Genomic DNA, 17,410 nt, shown 5'->3' with positions numbered 1-17,410 from the left:
GTTGCAAAAATTTTCTCCCATTCTGTAGGTTGTCTGTTCACTCTGATGGTAGTTTCTTTTGCTGTGCAGAAGCTCTTTAGTTTAATTAGATCCCATTTGTCAATTTTGGCTTTTGTTGCCATAGCTTTTGGTGTTTTAGACATGAAGTCCTTGCCCACGCCTATGTCCTGAATGGTATTGCCTAGGTTTTCTTGTAGGATTTTAATGGTTTTAGGTCTAACATTTAAGTCTTTAATCCATCTTGAATTAATTTTTGTATAAGGTGTAAGGAAGGGATCCAGTTTCAGCTTTCTACATATGGCTAGCCAGTTTTCCCAGCACCATTTATTAAATAGGGAATCCTTTCCCCATTTCTTGTTTTTGTCAGGTTTGTCAAAGATCAGATAGTTGTAGATATGTGGCATTATTTCTGAGGGCTCTGTTCTGTTCCATTGATCTACGTCTCTGTTGTGGTACCAGTACCATGCTGTTTTGGTTACTGTAGCCTTGTAGTATAGTGTGAAGTCAGGTAGCGTGATGCCTCCAGCTTTGTTCTTTTGGCTTAGGATTGACTTGGTGATGCAGGCTTTTTTTTGGCTCCATATGAACTTTAAAGTAGTTTTATCCAATTCTGTGAAGAAAGTCATTGGTAGCTTGATGGGGATGGCATTGAATCTATAAATTACCTTGGGCAGTATGGCCATTTTCAAGATATTGATTCTTCCAACCCATGAGCATGGAATGTTCTTCCCTTTGTTTGTATCCTCTTTTATTTCATTGAGCAGTGGTTTGTAGTTCTCCTTGAAGAGGTCCTTCACATCCCTTGTAAGTTGGATTCCTAGGTATTTTATTCTCTTTGAAGCAATTGTGAATGGGAGTTCACTCATGATTTGGCTCTCTGTTTGTCTGTGATTGGAGTACAAGAATGATTGTGATTTTGGTACACTGATTTTGTATCCTGAGACTTTGCTGAAGTTGCTAATCAGCTTAAGGAGATTTTGGGCTGAGACAGTGGGGTTTTCTAGATATACAATCATGTCATCTGCAAACAGGGACAGTTTGACTTCCTCTTTTCCTAATTGAATACCCTTTATTTCCTTCTCCTGCCTGATTGCCCTGGCCAGAACTTCCAGCACTATGTTGAATAGGAGTGGTGAGAGAGGGCATCCCTGTCTTGTGCCAGTTTTCAAAGGGAATGCTTCCAGTTTTTGCCCATTCAGTATGATATTGGCTGTGGGCTTGTCATAGATAGCTCTTATTATTTTAAGATACGTCCCATCAATACCTAATTTATTGAGAGTTTTTAGCATGAAGGGTTGTTGAATTTTGTCAAAGGCCTTTTCTGCATCTATTGAGATAATCATGTGGTTTTTGTCTTTGGTTCTGTTTATATGCTGGATTACATTTGTTGATTTGCGTATGTTGAACCAGCCTTGAATCCCAGGGATAAAGCCCACTTGATCATGGTGTATAAGCTTTTTGATGTGCTGCTGGATTTGGTTTGCCAGTATTTTATTGAGGATTTTTGCATCAATGTTCATCAAGGATATTGGTCTGAAATTCTCTTTTTTGGTTATGTCTCTGCCAGGCTTTGGTATCAGGACGATGCTGGCCTCATAAAATGTGTTAGGGAGGATTCCCTCTTTTTCTATTGATTGGAATAGTTTCAGAAGGAATGGTACCAGTTCCTCCTTGTACCTCTGGTAGAATTCGGCTGTGAATCCATCAGGTCCTGGACTCTTTTTGGTTGGTAAGCTACTGATTATTGCCACAATTTCAGAGCCTGTTATTGGTCTATTCAGAGATTCAACTTCTTCCTGGTTTAGTCTTGGGAGGGTGTATTTGTTGAGGAATTTATCCATTTCTTCTAGATTTTCTAGTTTATTTGCGTAGAGGTGTTTGTAGTATTCTCTGATGGTAGATTGTATTTTTGTGGGATCGGTGGTGATATCCCCTTTTTCATTTTTTATTGCATCTATTTGATTCTTCTCTCTTTTCTTCTTTATTAGTCTTGCTAGCGGTCTATCAATTTTGTTGATCCTTTCAAAAAACCAGCTCCTGGATTCATTAATTTTTTGAAGGGTTTTTTGTGTCTCTATTTCCTTCAGTTCTACTCTGATTTTAGTTATTTCTAGCCTTCTGCTAGCTTTTGAAAGTGTTTGCTCTTGCTTTTCTAGTTCTTTTAATTGTGATGTTAGGGTGTCAATTTTGGATCTTTCCTGCTTTCTCTTGTGGGCATTTAGTGCTATAAATTTCCCTCTACATACTGCTTCGTATGTGTCCCAGAGATTCTGGTATGTTGTGTCTTTGTTCTCATTGGTTTCAAAGAACATCTTTATCTCTGCCTTCATTTCATTATGTACCAAATAGTCATTCAGGAGCAAGTTGTTCAGTTTCCATGTAGTTGAGTGGTTTTGAGTGAGTTTCTTAATCCTGAGTTCTAGTTTGATTGCACTGTGGTCTGAGAGACAGTTTGTTATAATTTCTGTTCTTTTACATTTGCTGAGGAGAGCTTTACTTCCAACTATGTGGTCAATTTTGGAATAGGTGTGGTGTGGTGCTGAGAAAAATGTATATTCTGTTGATTTGGGGTAGAGAGTTCTGTAGATGTCTATTAGGTCCACTTTGTGCAGAGCTGAGTTCAATTCCTGGATATCCTCCTTAACTTACTGTCTTGTTGATCTGTCTAATGTTGACAGTGGGGTGTTAAAATCTCCCATTATTATTGTGTGGGAGTTTAAGTCCCTTTGTAGGTCACTCAGAACTTGCTTTATGAATCTGGGTGCTCCTGTGTTGGGTGCATATATATTTAGGATAGTTAGCTCTTCTTGTTGAATTGATCCCTTTACCATTATGTAATGGCCTTCTTTGTCTCTTTTGATCTTTGTTGGTTTAAAGTCTATTTTATCAGAGACTAGGATTGCAACCCCTGCCTTCTTTTGTTTTCCATTTGCTTGATAGATCTTCCTCCATCCCTTTATTTTGAGTCTATGTGTGTCTCTGCACATGAGATGGGTTTCCTGAATACAGCACTCTGATGGGTCTTGACTCCTTATGCAGTTTGCCAGTCTGTGTCTTTTAATTGGAGCATTTAGCCCATTTACATTTAAAGTTAATATTGTTATGTGTGAATTTGATCCTGTCATTATGATGTTAGTTGATTATTTTGCTCGTTAGTTGATGCAGTTTCTTCCTAGCCTCGATGGTCTTTACAATTTGGCATGTTTTTGCAGGGGCTGGTACCGATTGTTCCTTTCCATGTTTAGTGCTTCCTTCAGGAGCTCTTTTAGGGCAGGCCTGGTGGTGACAAAATCACTCAGCATTTGCTTGTCTGTAAAGTATTTTATTTCTCCTTCACTTATGAAGCTTAGTTTGGCTGGATATGAAATTCTGGGTTGAAAATTCTTTTCTTTGAGAATGTTGAATATCGGCCCCCACTCTCTTCTGGCTTGTAGAGTTTCTGACAAGAGATCAGCTGTTAGTCTGATGGGCTTCCCTTTGTGGGTAACCCGACCTTTCTCTATGGCTGCCCTTAACATTTTTTCCTTCATTTCAACTTTGGTGACTCTGACAATTATGTGTCTTGGAGTTGTTCTTCTCGAGGAGTATCTTTGTGGCATTCTCTGTATTTCCTGAATCTGACTGTTAGCCTGCCTTGCTAGATTGGGGAAGTTCTCCTGGATAATATCTTGCAGAGTGTTTTCCAACTTGGTTCCATTCTCCCCGTCATTTTCAGGTACACCAATCAGACGTGGGTTTGGTCTTTTCACATAGTCCCAAATTTCTTGGAGGCTTTGTTCGTTCCTTTTTATTCTTTTTTCTCTAAACTTCCCTTCTCGCTTCATTTCATTCATTTCATCTTCCATCGCTGATACCCTTTCGTCCAGTTGATCGCATCGGCTACCGAGGCTTCTGCAATCTTCACGTAGTTCTCAATACTTGGCTTTCAGCTCCATCGGCTCCTTTAAGCCCTTCTCTCCATTGGTTATTCTAGTTATCCATTCTTCTAATTTTTTTTCAAAGTTTTTAACTTCTTCGCTATTGGTTTGAATTTCCTCCCGTAGCTTGGAGTAGTTTGATCGTCTGAAGCCTTCTTCTCTCAACTCGTCAAAGTCATTTTCCGTCCAGCTTTGTTCCGTTGCTGGTGAGGAACTGCATTCCTTTGGAGGAGGAGAGGTGCTGTGCTTTTTAGAGTTTCCAGTTTTTCTGCTCTGTTTTTTCCCCATCTTTGTGGTTTTATCTACTTTTTGGTCTTTGATGATGGTGATGTACAGATGGGTTTTTGGTGTGGATGTCCTTTCTGTTCGTTAGTTTTCCTTCTACCAGACAGGACCCTCAGCTGCAGGTCTGTTGGAGTTTGCTAGAGGTCCACTCCAGACCCTGTTTGTCTGGGTGTCAGCAGTGGTGGCTGCAGAACAGCAGATTTTCATGAGACCACAAATTCAGCTGTCTGATAGTTCCTCTGGAAGTTTTGTCTCAGAGGAGTACCTGGCCGAGTGAGGTGTCCGTCTGTCCCTACTGGGGGGTGCCTCCCAGTTAGGCTGCTCGGGGGTCAGGGACCCACTTTAGGAGGTAGTCTGTCTGTTCTCAGATCTCCAGCTGTGTGCTGGGAGAACCACTACTCTCTTCAAAGCTGTCAGTCAGACAGGGACATTTAAGTCTGCAGAGGTTCCTGCTGAATTTTTGTTTGTCTGTGCCCTGCCCCCAGAGGTGGATCCTACAGAGGCAGGCAGGCCTCCTTCAGCTGTGGTGGGCTCCACCCAGTTCAAGCTTCCTGGCTGCTTTGTTTACCTAAGCAAGCCTGGGCAATGGCAGGCGCCCCTCCCCCAGCCTCACTGCCCTGCCACCTTGCAGTTTGATCTCAGACTGCTGTGCTAGCAATCAGCGAGACTCCGTGGGCATAGGACCCTCCGAGCCAGGTGCGGGACACAATCTCCTGGTGTGCCGTTTTCCAGGCCCGTTGGAAAAGTGCAGTATTAGGGTGGGACTGACCCGATTTTCCAGGTGCCGTCTGTTACCCCTTTCTTTGACTAGGAAACGGAACTCCCTGACCCCTTGCGCTTCCCGAGTGAGGCAATGCCTCGCCCTGCTTTGGCTTGTGCACAGTGCGCTGCACCGGCTGTCCTGCACCCACTGTTTGGCACTCCCTAGTGAGATGAACCTGGTACCTTAAATGGAGATGCAGAAATCACCCGTCTTCTGTGTCACTCAGGCTCGGTTATCTATGTTTTTAGGGGTTTTTTTTGCTTTATATTTTCTTAATTTCTTTTACAATCAGAAAAAATAAGTTAGTTCATTTTTAAGGTAAAGCAACCATGTTACCTGTGGTTGTACAGTCACATTGCTCAGATTACCAACACCAAGCATGGTTTTGAGGTCAGATAAATTTTGATGAAGAGAACATTTCAGGGAAGATTTGTTATATGGAGGTCTTCCCTGAAAGAATATACAGAAAAATATTCTGTGAGCCAACTAAAAGAAAGAAGAACCAAAAACCTGGGGCAGGAACGAAGAAGCATTGCAAAAAGGAATAGCTTTATGCTAGGTGGGCTCAAGTTAGTTCTGGGTGGGCCCAGATTATCTTTGCCAAACTTATTTCACTTCAAACAGAGGCTTCTACAGAGGTGGAATCATTCTTAGCTCATTAGAAAAAGTGATATGTAAAGCATGACTGAGACTAATAAGTCCTGTAATTCAAGACATGTGAGGACAGCAGTATTGTCCCATGAGCTTTGGGCATGGGAGAGACTTCTCACAACTTTCCCCAAACCTGCCATTACTCTGAGGAACAGCTTGAACAATTACAGAAACCACAATAATTAAATGCCTTATGCATGTGTCATGAGGCATTCTATACTTTTCAAAAGTATCCTACCTCTTCTGATCTTTAAAATCTCTGTGACCTAGGAAGTACCGATGTTCCCATTTATCAGATAAGGAAGGCAAGGCTTTGGAAGAGAAGAAAGCTTAGTTGGAGAGAATTTAATAAAAGGTGTTGGATTTGCATTCAAGCTGATTTGGGGGTATGTTGTGAGAAGAGAGCAGGCAATTCTGTGGACCCCACAAGGTTAGGAGCTGAAGTGTAGCCATGCCTCATGGAGCCTACAAAATAAAGGATCAAGTACTCAAGCTCTTCTCGGGAGCAACATTATACGCTTTCTCCTCTCTGCTCCTCTCTGCCAGTGGGTCTCATTCTTGTTCAGATCTTCCTCTATTTCATCATCTTGCACATGGTCCAACATGGCCCACCTGCCCTAAAAACTTGATGGCCTTACAAATCCAGGGGCCACCACCAACCAACCTCTGTGCAACTTAGTGCAAACTCTCAAGGGCGAGAACCTTGCTGGCTCAATACAGCCTTTGAATAGGACCAAGATTAAAGTAAGATATTCTGAGGCCCAAAATACTGAAAAGATCATACTGCCCGCCTCCATGAATAATTGCAAATAAAGACAAGATTATTTCATAAAATACTATTTTGTATACATGTGGCAACGTTTTGACACACACACACACACACACACAAGCCTTTAGGACAGGGGTCCCCAACGTCTTGGCCACAGACTGATACTGGTCCGTGGCCTGTTAGGAACTGGGCCATACAGCAGAAGGTGAGCGACAGGCAATTGAGTGGTTTTTCTTTTCTTTTTTTTTTTTTTTTTTGAGACAAGATCTTACTTCATCACTCAGGCTGGAGTGCAGTGGTGCAATGTCAGCTCACTGCAACCTCTGCCTCCCCAGTTCAAGCAGTTCTCCCACCACAGCCTTCTGAGTAGCTTGGATTATAGGCAAGTGCCACCACATCTGGCTAATTTTTGTATTTTTTGGTAGAGTCAGGGTTTGCCATGTTGGCCAGGATGGTCTTGAACTCCTAACATCAAGTGATCCACCCGCCTCCATCTCCCAAAGTGCTGGGATGACAGGCGTGAGCCCCTATGCCTGGCCAAAGCTTCATCTGTATTTATGGCCACTCCTCATTGTTCGAATTATCCCCTGAGCTCCACCTCCTGTCAGATCACTGATGGCATTAGATTTTCACGGAAGCACAAACCCTAGTGTGAACTGTGCATGCAAGGGATGTAGGCTGCACACTTCTTATGAGAATCCAATGCCTGATGATCTGTCACTGTCTTACATCACTTCAAGATGGGGCGGTCTAGTTGCAGGAAAACAAGATCAGGACTCCCACTGATTCTGCATTATGGTGAGTTGTATAATTATTTCATTATGTATTACGATGTAATAATAATAGAAATAAAGTGCACAATAAATGTAACGCACTTGAATCATCCCATCTCCACCCAACCCCAGTCTGTGGAATAATTTTCTTCCGTGAAACTGGCCCCTGGTACCAAAAAGGCTAGGGACCGTTGCTTTAGGACATAGGGAGTTTCTATATATTCAAGTTCTTTCAAAATGCCTCATATTATGGAACAGTCTCTCAATTTCATTTTGAACAAAAGAGGACTGTTTAGGGAAGGTATGTTAGCCTATAACTGCCTGAGTTTAATGCTGGTGTGGGATAACTCAGAGGTTCCTGGCAGAATTGGTAAAAAAAGGAGACAAATTCAACACAGGTTTACTACTTACTGTGATTATGAACCGATAATTATTACGAATATGAGTCCATAATTCTCAATGTTGAATATTGTTCTAAACAAGCTTTATAAAAGTCATTTTAATGTGCAACAGAGTAAGTGCTAACATTGTAGAAATTGTAAATATACACATATGAAAACTTCAAAGATCCTGATATTATGAAAATGGGTCCTTGTATGCTTAAGATAAAATATCCAGTGACCTGTTATATGAGGATTCAGTAAATGCTCTATCACCAACAAAACATGCAGAAATGTAAATGATGTTCTCTAAAAATGAACTTTTTGAGTTTTAAATGCATAAGGGATTCAAAAAGTAGTTCTAGTGAAAACAAAAGTATTGATGTCAAAGATACTTTTTTTGCATAAAGGAACATAAAACTATTTATTGACCACTGTTCATAAGTATTTACAATAAAGTAAACAATATACAGTCGGATAACATTCTGATTACTGCCAAGTGGTTTTTCCTGGCTTTTGCAGAACCAGTAAAGCAAATACTGAAAAGATTGAGCCTACATATAAGGAATGAGTTGGGGTAAGAAAAAATCAGCAACAACAACAAAAAAACATGCAGGTTGGCTGGGCGCGGTGGCTCACGCCTGTAATCCCAGCACTTTGGGAGGTCAAGGTGGATGGATCACGAGGTCAAGAGATCAAGACCATCCTGGCCAACATGGTGAAACACCGTCTCTACTAAAAGTACAAAAATTAGCTGGGCGTGGTGGCACACACCTGTAGTCTCAACTACTTGGGAGGCTGAGGCAGGAGAATCACTTGAACCTGGGAGGCAGAGGTTGCATTGAGCCAAGATCGCACCACTACTCCAGCCTGGCAACAACGCAAGACTCCATCTCAAAAACAAAAACAAAAAACAAAACAAAACAAAACAAAAACTCATGCAGGTCAATAGGTTAGATAACAAAAGGTTGCTCACACATTTATTGCAGAAGGTCCTAAACTATCAACATCTCTAACCATCTGATTAGGTTTCTATAAGCCAAATCTTAGATATTCCATGAATCATGACCTTTTAGTCAATGTAGCAACAGGGATTTTGACATTTTCTTAAGGAATAGCCCGCTAGAGAAATTTTTAAATGTTTATTTAATTTAGTTGTGTTTAGCTCATTAAAACACACTGGGATTTGTCTAGTTTCCTTATCTGGATGGGGAAACCTCCTGTGATGACAGTGATAAAATTTTTCCTTTTAGGAATTTTACAAACAAACCACTGCATTTATAGATATAGATGCTTTAAAATTATCCAATATAAATTGTCCTATTACTTAGAATCACTTATTTCACTTGAAATGTATGGCTTCAGGAAAATTTTCAGTTTAACTTGAAGTGATTACCTCTTATTTTGCTCAGAATAATGGCATCTCAGAAACATGGGTTTACCTGTGATTTGTTTTGGTGAATGTTTAAAAAAATTTGCATGCGCATTTTATGTATACACACACACACACACACACACACACACACAAACCTAGAATGGTCCTTAGACTTATGAGAACACAAGTTCTGATTGAGTAATGACTATGCACATAACCCCCAACATTTAGAAAAGCTGTTCTCTAATGCAGAGGAAATGATATACCATGGAATCAAATGTTCTTTTCTGATAAAGGAAGCAACTACAGAAAGCTTTTATTTATTTGTTCAAAGTAACCAGTTCTACGGATGAAAAAAAAAAAAACCCAACAACTCTTCCAACGCTACTTTCAAAATGAACATATCAAACTTGATTCCCATTAGAATGTACTTATTTTGTCACACTAGTAAATAAAAAACCAAGATCCAAATTTTATATATATACATATGAGAATTTATATATGAATATACATACACACACACACATATATATATAAACAATGTGAACAATTATTGAGCTTCATCTTCCGGACAAGCATGCCAAGTTAGTCTCTCTTCATAAAAAGCAATTATAATTTGAGAACACTTCATATTCGCCTCTTTTGAGGCCAGCACTGAGTCTGCCTCATCTGAATCTTTCCATTTCATGAGAAACATCAATTCCCCACTGCCGTCTGTGGCACCAATTATTCTTTCAGGATCACGACCTGTGGCAAATCCTCTTGGTTTGTCAGCAGCGTCTCTTTTCTTCTTTGATTTGCTGTCATCAGATTCACTATCAGATAAAGATTTTCTTTTTCCAGGGAATTTTTTTTTTTTTTTTTTATTATACTTTAGGGTTTTAGGGTACATGTGCACAATGTGCAGGTTTGTTACATATGTATCCATGTGCCATGTTGATTTCCTGCACCCATTAACTCGTTATTTAGCATTAGGTGTATCTCCTAATGCTGTCCCTCCCCCCTCCCCCCACCCCACAACAGTCCCCGGAGTGTGATATTCCCCTTCCTGTGTCCATGAGTTCTCATTGTTCAATTCCCACCTATGAGTGAGAACATGCGGTGTTTGGTTTTTTGTCCTTGCGATAGTTTACTGAGAATGATGTTTTCCAGTTTCATCCATGTCCCTACAAAGGACACGAACTCATCATTTTTTATGGCTGCATAGTATTCCATGGTGTATATGTGCCACATTTTCTTAATCCAGTCTATCGTTGTTGGACATTTGGGTTGGTTCCAACTCTTTGCTATTGTGAATAGTGCCGCAATAAACATACGTGTGCATGTGTCTTTATAGCAGCATGATTTATAGTCCTTTGGGTATATACCCAGTAATGGGATGGCTGGGTCAAATGGTATTTCTAGTTCGAGATCCCTGAGGAATTGCCACACTGACTTCCACAATGGTTGAACTAGTTTACAGTCCCACCAACAGTGTAAAAGTGTTCCTATTTCTCCACATCCTCTCCAGCACCTGTTGTTTCCTGATTTTTTAATGATGGCCATTCTAACTGGTGTGAGATGGTATCTCACTGTGGTTTTGATTTGCATTTCTCTGATGGCCAGTGATGATGAGCATTTCTTCATGTGTTTTCTGGCTGCATAAATGTCTTCTTTTGAGAAGTGTCTGTTCATGTCCTCTGCCCACTTTTTGATGGGGTTGTTTGTTTTTTTCTTGTAAATTTGTTTGAGTTCATTATAGATTCTGGATATTAGCCCTTTGTCAGATGAGTAGGTTGCAAAAATTTTCTCCCATTTTGTAGGTTGCCTGTTCATTCTGATGATAGTTTCTTTTGCTGTGCAGAAGCTCTTTAGTTTAATGAGATCCCATTTGTCGATTTTGGCTTTTGTTGCCATTGCTTTTGGTGTTTTAGACATGAAGTCCTTGCCCACGCCTATGTCCTGAATGGTATTGCCTAGGTTTTCTTGTAGGATTTTAATGGTTTTAGGTCTAACATATAAGTCTTTAATCCATCTTGAATTAATTTTTGTATAAGGTGTAAGGAAGGGATCCAGTTGCAGCTTTCTACATATGGCTAGCCAGTTTTCCCAGCACCATTTATTAAATAGGGAATCCTTTCCCCATTTCTTGTTTTTGTCAGGTTTGTCAAAGATCAGATAGTTGTAGCTATGCGGCATCATTTCTGAGGGCTCTGTTCTGTTCCATTGATCTATGTCTCTGTTGTGGTACCAGTACCATGCTGTTTTGGTTACTGTAGCCTTGTAGTATAGTTTAAAGTCAGGTAGCGTGATGCCTCCAGCTTTGTTCTTTTGGCTTAGGATTGACTTGGCGATGCGGGCTCTTTTTTGGTTCCATATGAACTTTAAAGTAGTTTTTTCCAATTCTGTGAAGAAAGTCATTGGTAGCTTGATGGGGATGGCATTGAATCTATAAATTACCTTGGGCAGTATGGCCATTTTCACGATATTGATTCTTCCAACCCATGAGCATGGAATGTTCTTCCATTTGTTTGTATCCTCTTTTATTTCATTGAGCAGTGGTTTGTAGTTCTCCTTGAAGAGGTCCTTCACATCCCTTGTAAGTTGGATTCCTAGGTATTTTATTCTCTTTGAAGCAATTGTGAATGGGAGTTCACTCGTGATTTGGCTCTCTGTTTGTCTGTTATTGGTGTACAAGAATGCTTGTGATTTTTGTACATTAATTTTGTATCCTGAGACTTCGCTGAAGTTGCTAATCAGCTTAAGGAGATTTTGGGCTGAGACAATGGGGTTTTCTAGATATGCAATCATGTCATCTGCAAACAGGGACAATTTGACTTCCTCTTTTCCTAATTGAATACCTTTTATTTCCTTCTCCTGCCTGATTGCTCTGGCCAGAACTTCCAGCACTATGTTGAACAGGAGCGGTGAGAGAGGGCATCCCTGTCTTGTGCCAGTTTTAAAAGAGAATGCTTCCAGTTTTCAGCCATTCAGTATGATATTGGCTGTGGGTTTGTCATAGATAGCTCTTATTATTTTGAGATACGTCCCATCAATACCTAATTTATTGAGAGTTTTTAGCATGAAGGGTTGTTGAATTTTGTCGAAGGCCTTTTCTGCATCTATTGAGATAATCATGTGGTTTTTGTCTTTGGTTCTGTTTATATGTTGGATTACATTTATTGATTTGCGTATGTTGAACCAGCCTTGCATCCCAGGGATGAAGCCCACTTGATCATGGTGGATAAGCTTTTTGATGTGCTGCTGGATTCGGTTTGCCAGTATTTTATTGAGGATTTTTGCATCAATGTTCATCAAGGATATTGGTCTGAAATTCTCTTTTTTGGTTATGTCTCTGCCAGGTTTTGGTATCAGGACGATGCTGGCTTCATAAAATGTGTTAGGGAGGATTCCCTCTTTTTCTATCAATTGGAATAGTTTCAGAAGGAATGGTACCAGTTCCTCCTTGTACCTCTGGTAGAATTCAGCTGTGAATCCATCAGGTCCTGGACTCTTTTTGGTTGGTAAGCTATTGATTATTGCCACAATTTCAGAACCTGTTATTGGTCTATTCAGAGATTCAACTTCTTCCTGGTTTAGTCTTGGGAGGGTGTATTTGTCGAGGAATTTATCCATTTCTTCTAGATTTTCTAGTTTATTTGCATAGAGGTGTTTGTAGTATTCTCTGATGGTAGATTGTATTTCTGTGGGATCGGTGGTGATATCCCCTTTTTCATTTTTTATTGCATCTATTTGATTCTTCTCTCTTTTCTTCTTTATTAGTCTTGCTAGCGGTCCATCAATTTTGTTGATCTTTTCAAAAAACCAGCTCCTGGATTCATTAATTTTTTGAAGGGTTTTTTGTGTCTCTATTTCCTTCAGTTCTGCTCTGATTTTAGTTATTTCTAGCCTTCTGCTAGCTTTTGAATGTGTTTGCTCTTGCTTTTCTAGTTCTTTTAATTGTGATGTTAGGGTGTCAATTTTGGATCTTTCCTGCTTTCTCTTGTGGGCATTTAGTGCTATAAATTTCCCTCTACACACTGCTTTGAATGTGTCCCAGAGATTCTGGTATGTTGTGTCTTTGTTCTCGTTGGTTTCAAAGAACATCTTTATTTCTGCCTTCATTTCATTATGTACCCAATAGTCATTCAGGAGCAGGTTGTTCAGTTTCCATGTAGTAGAGCGGTTTTGAGTGAGTTTCTTAATCCTGAGTTCTAGTTTGATTGCACTGTGGTCTGAGAGACAGTTTGTTATAATTTCTGTTCTTTTACATTTGCTGAGGAGAGCTTTTTCCAACTATGTGGTCAATTTTGGAGTAGGTGTGGTGTGGTGCTGAATAAAATGTATATTCTGTTGACTTGGGGTGGAGAGTTCTGTAGATGTCTATTAGGTCCACTTTATGTAGAGCTGAGTTCAATTCCTGGATATCCTTGTTAACTTTCTGTCTCGTTGATCTGTCTAATGCTGACAGTGGGGTGTTAAAATCTCCCATTATTATTGTGTGGGAGTTTAAGTCCCTTAGTAGGTCACTCAGGACTTGCTTTATGAATCTGGGTGCTCCTGTGTTGGGTGCATATATATTTAGGATAGTTAGCTCTTCTTGATGAATTGATCCCTTTACCATTATGTAATGGCCTTCTTTGTCTCTTTTGATCTTTGTTGGTTTAAAGTCTATTTTATCAGAGACTAGGATTGCAACCCCTGCCTTTTTTTGTTTTCCAGTTGCTTGATAGATCTTCCTCCATCCCTTTATTTTGAGTCTATGTGTGTCTCTGCACGTGAGATGGGTTTCCTGAATACAGCACACTGATGGGTCCTGACTCCTTATCCAGTTTGCCAGTCTGTGTCTTTTGATTGGAGCATTTAGCCCATTTACATTTAATGTTAATATTGTTATGTGTGAATCTGATCCTGTCATTATGATGTTATTGGTTATTTTGCTCGTTAGTTGCTATAGTTTCTTCCTAGTCTCGATGGTCTTTACAATTTGGCATGTTTTTGCAGTGGCTGGTACCGGTTGTTCCTTTCCATGTTTAGTGCTTCCTTCAGGAGCTCTTTTAGGGCAGGCCTGGTGGTGACAAAATCACTCAGCGTTTGCTTGTCTGTAAAGTGTTTTATTTCTCCTTCACTTATGAAGCTTAGTTTGGCGGGATAGGAGATTCTGGGTTGAAAATTCTTTTCTTTAAGAATGTTGAATATCGGCCCCCACTCTCTTCTGGCTTGTAGAGTTTCTGCTGAGAGATCAGCTGTTAGTCTGATGGGCTTCCCTTTGTGGGTAACCCGACCTTTCTCTCTGGCTGCCCTTAACATTTTTTCTTTCATTTCAACTTTGGTGAATCTGACAATAATGTGTCTTGGAGTTGCCCTTCTCGAGGAGTATCTTTGTGGCGTTCTCTGTATTTCCTGAATCTGAATGCTGGCCTGCCTTGCTAGATTGGGGAAGTTCTCCTGGATAATATCTTGCAGAGTGTTTTCCAACTTGGTTCCATTCTCCCCATCATTTTCAGGTACACCAATCAGACGTAGGTTTGGTCTTTTCACATAGTCCCAAATTTCTTGGAGGCTTTGTTCATTTCTTTTTGTCCTTTTTTCTCTAAACTTCCCTTCTCTCTTCATTTCATTCATTTCATCTTCCATCAGCGATACCCTTTCTTCCAGTTGATCGCATCTGCTACTGAGGCTTCTGCAATCTTCGCGTAGTTCTCGAAACTTGGCTTTCAGCTCCATCGGCTCCTTGAAGCCCTTCTCTCCATTGGTTATTCTAGTTATCCATTCTTCTAATTTTTTTTCAAAGTTTTTAACTTCTTTGCTGTTGTTTTGAATTTCCTCTCGTAGCTCAGAGTAGTTTGATCGTCTGAAGCCTTCTTCTCTCAACTCATCAAAGTCATCCTCCATCCAGCTTTGTTCCGTTGCTGGTGAGGAACTGCGTTCCTTTGGAGGAGGAGAGGTGCTCTGTTTTTTAGAGTTTCCAGTTTTTTTGGTCTGTTTTTTCCCCATCTTTGTGGTTTTATCTACTTTTTGTCTTTGATGATGGTGATGTACAGATGGGTTTTTGGTGTGGATGTCCTTTCTGTTTGTTAGTTTTCCTTCTACCAGACAGGACCCTCAGCTGCAGGTCTGTTGGAGTTTACTAGAGGTGCACTCCAGACCCTGTTTGGCTGGGTGTCAGCAGCGGTGGCTGCAGAACAGCGGATTTTCGTGAGACCACAAATTCAGCTGTCTGATAGTTCCTCTGAAAGTTTTGTCTCAGAGAAGTACCGGGTTGAATGAGGTGTCAGTCTGTCCCTACTGGGGGGTGCCTCCCAGTTAGGCTGCTCAGGGGTGAGCGACCCACTTTAGGAGGCAGTCTGACCGTTCTCAGATCTCCAGCTGCGTGCTGGGAGAACCACTACTCTCTTCAAAGCTGTCAGTCAGACAGGGACATTTAAGTCTGTGGAAGTTCTTGCAGAGTTTTTGTTTGTCTGTGCCCTGCCCCCAGAGGTGGAGCCTACAGACGCAGGCAGGCCTCCTTGAGCTGTGGTGGGCTCCACCCAGTTCAAGCTTCCTGGCTGCTTTGTTTACCTAAGCAAGCCTGGGCAATGGCGGGCGCCCCTCCCCCAGCCTCGCTGCCGCCTCGCAGCTTGATCTCAGACTGCTGTGCTAGCAATTAGCGAGACTCCGTGGGCATAGGACCCTCCGAGCCAGGTGCGGGACACAATCTCCTAGTGTGCCGTTTTCCAGGCCCGTTGGAAAAGCGCAGTATTAGGATGGGACTGACCCGATATTCCAGGTGCCGTCTGCTTCCCCTTTCTTTGGCTAGGAAAGGGAACTCCCTGACCCCTTGCGCTTCCCGAGTGAGTCAATGCCTCGCCCTGCTTCGGCTCGCGCACAGTGCGCTTCACTGACTGTCCTGCACCCACTGTTAGGCACTCCCTAGTGAGATGAAACCAGTACCTCAAGCAGAAATGCAGAAATCACCCGTCTTCTGTGTCGCTGGGGCTGGGAGCTGGAGACCGGAGCTGTTCCTATTCGGCCATCTTGGCTCCACCCCCCAAGATTTTCTTTTTGTACCAACTTTTTCTTTGCCAGCTTTTTGAGAATTAAGAAATGCTTCAATCAACTCTAGACAATGTAAATTTTCTTCAGGTTCCCAAGTATTGTCAGCATCTGTAAATCCCTTCCACTTCAGAAAATATTCCACGTTCCCATTCACTACACGTCGATCTAGTACTTTTTCCACCACAAATTATTCAGGCTCTGCCTCTTCAACCTTTTCATTCTTTCCATTCTGTTTCTCTCTCATTTTTTGCCATATAGTTTTATTAGAGGCTATTTTATTCACCGCCTCCGAGCTGCTATGGGTCTCAGGTCTGCGGTGTCTCAGGCCCTGCGCCGCTCCAGCTCCCGCCACATCTGAGGCAGGAGGGAGCCGCAGAGCGGTGTGCGGGGCGGGGCGGGGTGGGGTGGGGCGGGGCGGGGCGGGGGAGAGGTGGCTCCGCCCACGCCGGGCGGCCGAGGATCGGGGCCTGATGTTAAAAATACTTTTGAAGAGTTTGAACAAGAGTGTTATGTGATCTATGAGAAAGAAGAACATACTTCTAAATTGATATATTTTATATATAATTTATAATATGTAAATATAACTACTTGATGAATTAGATACAATATGCATGCATTTAATTATTTCATCTACATACCTAAAAGTTTATCACTCACATTGGCAAACAAAACTTTCTTCTTGACTTTCTCAGTGGGAGAGCAGGGAATGACCTCATATTAGGGTGCTCATATTCATGCATATATGACAGATATAAAGAATTCAAGAAAACTTCTGATTTTTGTCATGATTACTATTTTAATTCTTTTTTGAAATATCAAATATCAAAATATTTCAAAAAGCTTTTGGGGGTATGTTTGTCTTTGATTCTGCTAGTGCACTATGTGTATGCTTGACCTACTTGTTAGCTCATCTTGGTCTCTTTGGGTATGTTGTCCAAATATTATCCAGTAGCTGAAATCTAGGAGGGATAAGATCATGTGGTACAAAAGCAGCCACATAGACTTCCCTTTCAAGGTCTGGGACAGATCCTAATGCCCTCTATCACTCTCTGTAGGGATTAGAATCCCTTTATCCCGGTTTTTGGCCTCCTGTCTACTTAGGGAGTGCAATAATGGCAAGATCTCATTAACCCCTCTAATTAGTGTTCTAGTACAAACACTTGATGGCTTAAAACAACAGGAATTTCTTTTCTGATAGTTCTGGAATCCAGAAGTCTGAAATCAAGGTGTTGGCAGGATTACTTCCTTCTGAAAGCTTTGAGGGAAAATCTATTCCATGCCTCTCCTAACTTCTGGCACCTGTAGGCAATCCTTGGCATTTCTTGGCCTGTAGGCACATGGCTCCACTTTTTGCCTTTGTCTTCACATGGCTTTCTCCCTTATGTAACTACATTTCAAGTGCCCCTTTCTTTTCTCTTGTAAGAACACCAGTCATTGGATTTAGGGCCCACCCTAAATCCAGGATGATCTCATGATCGTT

General features: G+C 41.2%; 1 pseudogene; it reads right to left on the bottom strand.

The window, feature by feature from the left end:
• Positions 1-9,463: 9,463 nt before the first annotated feature.
• Positions 9,464-16,198, bottom strand: LOC100597242 (annotated as a pseudogene).
• Positions 16,199-17,410: the final 1,212 nt, after the last annotated feature.

Source organism: Nomascus leucogenys, chromosome 15 (genome assembly GCF_006542625.1).
Source record: "Nomascus leucogenys isolate Asia chromosome 15, Asia_NLE_v1, whole genome shotgun sequence".
Classification (NCBI taxonomy): domain Eukaryota; kingdom Metazoa; phylum Chordata; class Mammalia; order Primates; family Hylobatidae; genus Nomascus; species Nomascus leucogenys.
The sequence above is the reverse complement of the archived record's forward strand: the minus strand, read 5'-3'. Positions and strand labels throughout refer to the sequence as shown.